Source organism: Diadema antillarum, unplaced genomic scaffold, assembly GCF_040938485.1.
Source record: "Diadema antillarum isolate AM-2024a unplaced genomic scaffold, OU_Dant_1.0 seq00000036_RagTag, whole genome shotgun sequence".
Lineage (NCBI taxonomy): Eukaryota > Metazoa > Echinodermata > Echinoidea > Diadematoida > Diadematidae > Diadema > Diadema antillarum.
In genome coordinates this window covers 124,427-131,656 of record NW_027271150.1, presented here as the reverse complement: position 1 = coordinate 131,656, position 7,230 = coordinate 124,427, and positions in this window count along the sequence as shown.

Sequence of the window (7,230 nt, the reverse complement as noted above, 5' to 3'; positions counted from 1 at the left end):
GGTTCCGTACATGGTTTTCTTGCCCAATTTGTACAGTCCATTCAGATTGGACTGAATACATCGGTTGAACCACCAACCGCTGCGAAAGTTTGCAGCACAGTTGAACTGATATATGTCATTATCATCGTCCCACGTGGAAAAATCTCTGCCATTGTGTGTTTTCATGGAATTCCCTGCAGAGGAAGAGTGAGGAGAAAAATTTGCCAGGAAACATGAACATTGGAAGTATTTTTTTTTTCACTCTACATAAGCTGCAAATGGAAGAAGTTTTGGGAAGATTATACTTTGAAGCCTAGGAGAAACCCAAACCCAGCTGGGCAGTTGTTCATGTAACCGTAGCATTCCTGAACTAAGTCCGACATTTCCTTTAAAGGGATCATATAGTTTTGGTTGAGACCTAATTTCAGGTTTCTAACATTTTTTGGTGAGATAATGAGAAACCTCCTATGACATATGAAAGAACATGTAATTCTATGAGGAATTCAACGTTTATTTGATGAAATTTGGTTTTGAAATGGCTGAGATATTCAAAAACGAGCGATTCTCATAAAGTGTGGGACCCACACTTTATTACCATCGCTTTTTTTTACTTTGTTTTTGGATGTTTCAGTCATTCCAATCCCGATATTCATCAAACAAACTTTGAATTCCTCTTAAAATGGTATGCTCTGTACTATATCATAAGTGTTTTCTTGGTATCTCGCAAAAAGTTAAATGCCCAATTCTCATCTCCACCAATACTGTAACATCCCAAACCCATCTGCAACCATGTTGCAGAACTTCTGGTGCATGCATACATCACATCGAGGCTTGACATGGGAAATTCAGTATTGTATTATCTGAATAAATCACAAATACACAGACTTCAGCGCCTGCAGAATAGCGCAGCTAGAGTTGTCACCATGTCCAGGAAGAGTACAAGCATCAACTCTCTTCTGAAAAAGCTACATTGGCTATGTGTTGAACAGAGGATTGAGTATAAGATCAGTTTGGTTGTGTACAAGGCACTGAATGGCAGTTCTCCATCATATATATGTGATCTACTAGAGCCATATGTCCCAGCAAGAGAAAATCTACGTTCTGCAGACAAGTACCTGCTGGTGGAACACAGAGCACACAACTCTTGGGGAGCTCGTTCATTCCGCGTGGCTGCTGCAAAGATATGGAATGGCCTTCCACAGTCTATCCGCAGAGCTCTTACCACAGAATCTTTTAAAACAGCCCTCAAGACCCATCTCTTCAAATTGAAAAACTAGCCAATGTGTAAAAATGTATGTTTACACATTTGGAGACAATTACTTCCTGGAACTATTTCTTTTTATTTTAACTGTCATATCACAAGCGGTGCACCCATGAAATTTAAGCTGGATTATGTATTCATTTTGGAGCAAGCGCCATGAGCGCGTGACTTGGCGGATACCGGCGCTATACAAGACTTCATCATCATCATCATCCCTTTAATGTTTGCCTTGTATTCATCACATCATTTTTTTAATGTCATTCTTAGTATGAAAATAATATCATAATATCATACCTATCAGGAGAGGTGAGAATTTCAAGAACAACTCAACCTTTCTATCACCTTATTGACTGAGAGCTGAAATGGGCAATTACAATAGATTTGAATCATATCATGTACACATATTGATCTTACCACATACATATGGGCATTTCCACAGCAAAAGGGTACTTTTCAGATGTCTCTTTATTTTCTGCTTCCAATGTGCAGTACCACTGAATACAATCTGATCTTCTAGAACACTTTAATGAGAGATAACTTTGCCCCAGAATTGCTTCAAACAAGCAATCTGTTAGAATTTATGCCATGATAAAAAAAATTGAGTGAACTTGTGTTATACTGGACAGAAATCCATGTACTAACATATGAAGGTCAAATTATGAATGTTCATTTGTTGTTTTTTCAATTGAATGGCTTAATTTTGATGAGTGAACATGATACCAGCTCTAAAATTCTATTGAGCATTGTGTTTTATACCATTTCGAGACTTAGAGGTGAACATGAGTAACATGGACAGACCAAAATGCAACAAGTTGAGGACAATGTGCCGTCGGTATGAAGTGGTCACATACAGAATCATACAGGGCTGTGTCAAATTTTTCATTTTAGAAGCTAGCAGCAACTTGTAATGTGTGTGTGTATGTTTGTGTACATATGCATTATGGCAAATATAAAGCCCTTAATAACAATGGTATATTGGCATTATTTCTAGGATTTTCCCAATTAAAAGCCTGCACTCATGCTATGACATTTAAGGACAGGGTTTTTTTTTAATGCCTCTGCCATGAAGTGTCACTGGAGGCATTATGTTTTTCGGGTTGTCCTTCCGTCCTTCCATCCTTCCGTTCATAATCAATTTTGTGGACAGCATAACCTAAGAGATCCATTTGAGGTATCCTAATGAGACTTGGCATTTGTAAGTATGAGTGGACAAAGTTGTACTTATCAAAATTTTGGAGCACATGCTCAAGGTCAAAGGGCAGAGTCAATCTTTTCAAATTTCGCTATATCCCCCATATATCTGTGCAATGCCAGAAGGTACATTGTATTTTCGTCAAACTTAGTGTATAACTAGACAGAGATTCTCTAGGGAAAGTTTTTGGCCATGAGGTCGAAGTTCAAGTGAAAATGCTAAATTTTCACTTTTTCACCATATCTCTGGAATTTCTCAAGATATCTTCTTGAAACATGATACATATGCATGCACTGCCTGATAGTGAATCTCTTGAGAGTATTTAGGTCATGGGACCAAGGTCAAGGTCAAATGCTCAAAGTGTTCATATGGAAAAATTGTGTACATCTGCTCAGCATGGCCCCGACAAATCTTGTTTAACATGGGAAGTAAACATTGCAACTAGAACTTTTTGATGGATTGACTGTAATTACATAAAGTAGAGTACTTCGTACAAAAACCTCTAAGTGGATTCTAAAATTTTAAAAGGTTTTACGTACAATGATGCCAAATTTCAACTATTCTATGAAAGAAAAGAGTTGCAATTTTGGCATCGAAATGTCCATGTTTCCAGCGTCTTTATGGAGCTTTTGGTAATTTTTCTGATTTTGGGGCTCAGTGTACAATCTAAGGCTTGCTAAATTTAACAGGACTATGGATGTAATTCTCTTCGGGTGGTTTCTGAAACCTGGTGAGTTTAGCTGGAGATTCATGGTACAATGGTTCTTACTGGGTCATAAGGAGCTCGTCAGGTTTGCTAGACAGCTTGTTAGGCCTAGGCTTTGTTCATAACTTTAGTATGAATAAGATACATGCATGAATAACAAAATGCATATTGTATCAAGATGTTCAGTGTAGAGTATCTACCAATTATCGACAAAGCAGTTCTTTACCAAAACATATGCAGTTTTCATAGTAATTACAAAGTTATGTTGCTACTAATACTACACATAATGTGCTAGCTAGGTATACATGTACTCTCTAAAAACAATCGAGTGAAAATATTCACTCTTAAAAGAGTGAATACAAAAAGGAGTGAAGTTAGAGTGGAATTGGAGTGAATTTTGAGTGAAAATGTTCATTTTCACTCCGTTTGGAGTGACCTCAGGGATCACGAACAATCGAGTGAAAATATTCACTCTTAAAAGAGTGAATACAAAAAGGAGTGAAGTTAGAGTGGAATTGGAGTGAATTTTGAGTGAAAATGTTCATTTTCACACCGTTTGGAGTGACCTCAGGGATCACTCAAAGATTTTGGAGTGATCCCTGAGGTCACTCTAAAACGAGTGAAAATTAACAGTTTCACTCAAAAATCAATCCAATTTCACTCTAAATTCACTCTTTTTTATATTCACTCTTTTAAGAGTGAATACTTTCACTTGATTTTTTTTTTTTTTTTAGAGAGTAGTATATTAATATACGTACAGTAGATGCTGCCTTGTGCAGCATACATCGTTATATATAGGGTATGGATGGATCATAGAAAATGTAACATTTTGATCCATGTGTGCACAAATGCACTCAGCCCTACATGTACTTTCTATGCATTTCGGGTTAAACTTTTTCATGCGCAATTTCTCCCAGCATGTAGTTTTATATGCAATGCCAGAAGGGCATTTAGCATTTTCAAGAAACCTAGCGTGTATGTGTATTGCTTGTGTTACCAGATAAAGATTCTTCTGTAACATTTGGGCTGTGGGATCAGAGGCTAGAGGTCAAAGTTCAACTTTCAACTTTCAACTTTATTTTCACCTCCATCAAAATGAACAAAGAAATTATGTACATTTGCATATACACGCGATATTTGTGATACAGAACAAAATTTGAAAAGGTACATAAGAAAATTATGAAAATGAAAAGTAGATGCGATTACATCTTTGTTAAATACATAAAGCGTATAATGCAAGTCAACTAAGGATGAGGATGGATGTGGAGGGTCCCACTAAGAAGCAAAGCTTGTACGATATGGGACCCTCAGAAAATACACAAAACATCAATATAAAACACAATAAACGAACCGATGTCAACTGACATCAAAATGATTGGGAAGAGGAGAAAGAGAGGAAAGGAAAGAAGAAAAAAAAAGAGGAAAAAAGAGAGGAAAAAAGGGAGAAAAAAGAGGGAACTACAGCATGTGCCATCGTGGACGCAAGCAATCTAGATTTCATAATGTAAAATAAGTGATAAAATACAAGCTGGATTGAATGTAATGCAAAACATTTTTTTATACGTAGTTATGTTGGTAAGAATGCAGGAGAAAGAGAAAAACACATCGTTATAATAGAACACAGACAGGGACATACTTAGGAGGACTTATGTAAAAAAGAATGATGACTTGACTGAGATGATAAAGGGAAACTAACTCTGTTGGATGTTGTAAAATTTCAATAAAAATGATTTTAGTTCATATGAAATGCTAAAACTTTACTTTTTTCCCCCATATCTAAAAATGGCTCAAAGTTTCATCATGAACCTTAGTGCGTATGCACGTATTGCCTGACAGTGATTCTTTTGGAAATTTTAGGGAAATGGGTTCAAAGGTTAAGGGTCAAAGGTAAGGTTAATATGCTAAAATTCCATATTTTTATTACTCTTTTTCTCCATACCTTGGAGGTTAAACTTAATAGAACTAGGTACACGTGTACACATACATATTAATCACTGCAGAGTAATTTTGTAGGGAAAGATTTTGGCCATTTATTCAAAGGTCAAGGGAAAATATTTAAGCATCACAATTTTTCTCATATTGTGAAATACTTCTATTGAAAGTACAATGTGTTGTCATGAAAATGGCTGTTAAATACCAAAAAATCATAGGCCACGAGTGAAGAGGGCAAGGGTTAAGGGTCAAGTGAAAATGAAAAAAATTCCCAACACCTGCACTCTCAAACAGGTTAAGCCATCTGCTGAAATGAAACCTACTTCAAGAAAGTAAACAAGCATCACATTTGTGACAAATGTGTCACTTTGATTTTTTGCTGTTTACCAGTATGTGAAGCAGTCATTTCATATTGTCAAGATGTACGCTAGTCCTCTTGGGGGGACTATACATTATGGCGGAGGCATACAAGGTGCCATAGAGACATTTCTAGTTTCGTTTTACAGTAGTCAACTTTGATAATTGAAATTTTAAAAAATTGCACATTGAATACAGTTGAACCTCTCTTATCCGGCCTCCCTTTATCCGGATCTCTCTATTATACGGACGCAATCTCGCCGTGATTTTTTTTAAAAATAATTACGGGAAGAAAGGGGGATTCCCAACTCCTTGAGAACTCCTACACAAACACACATGAATTACATATACTTGATACATTTCTTAATAATCATTTAGGTAAATCATCCTAAGAATTTATAAAAGAAAATGATTTCATTCTTGCAAACACGAACCTCTATTTTGGGGTCTGTTACTGAGTGTAACAATGAAAAGGTTGCAGTACTACTACATGTGGTACTACAATGGGCTACATCAGTACATGTGTATGTATAATTATGTACATGTATAAAGCATTGAGTCTCCCGTATCCGGCCAAATCCCTTATCCGGATGAGCCCCGGTCCCGACTTGTCCGGATACGAGAGGTTCAACTGTACATACAAATATATATATTTACAGTGGAGCAATTGACATGATTTTATTAAGTGTAAATTACACTTGATGCAAAGGAATATTTACTTGCAGTGGTGCACTTGTGTGTTTTGTACCATGTGGTATATTCTTTTATGTTTGCTGCATAACTTACCTAAACCCTATCAATTGTGAGTATTGTATCTTGTCAGGACTATGTATACCAGCTGTATTTACTACGGCATCCAGATTTCCACATTTGCAGAGAGCTTGATTAAAAAAGTCCACTGCTGTCATGTATTTCAAGGAATAATTTTCCATTTGCAGATGAAACAAAAACCCAGCATTTAAAATAGTTCTAAAATGTGAGTTAGAGATAAGGATAACCTCTATAAAAATGTGAATGGGTAGAATTGATGGTAAGTATTGTTGATTATACAAAATGTGAACAATAGTTATGATAAAAATACTCCAGACTAAACTGCCTACAGTTACAGTTTATTGAGAAAAATACAGATATCTCCTTATATTCTAGGCTTTGTTGCAAAAATTTTAAATAATAGGATGTTTTGTGGTTCAACAGACCTACACATATGCATTAAATGTCATATCTTAATAAATTTTTTAATCACTATTCCCAAAGGTAAACAGGACCTTTAAGATTGTCTGCAAAGATTTATATGCCAAGTAACATGAAAAAAATAAACAGACTGAAATGTATATATTGACAGTTTGAATCAAAGAGATAGGCAGTTAGCTCTGGTGATTGACAATGAAAGTATGTGATATATTTTTTTATAGTTATAGTGTCTAGGGATATATTTGTGTGTGTGCGTGTGTGTGTGTGTTTGTGTGTGTATGTATGTATGTATGGGAGAAGTGTCTCTTTCAAACTCCTTTGTGTTGTTGTTATCACCCATAGCTTATTGAGCAAACATGCCAAGGTGAACATGTTAGTGGCAGGGCCAGTTGAGATTTGAGAATGTAATTGTGATTCATGCTATTTGCGTAAATTCTGATGAGAATATTAACATTTTCATTTTTAGTCAGCACCTGCAACCAGTATGAATTAATACACCATCTTTTATGATTCTTATTTTATGAATAATTGTAGGATATCAATATGATTCTCCATCACAAAATCAACAAAAAGTTGCCAGACATTGATCTTTAGTTAAGAGCAGATTCTGAA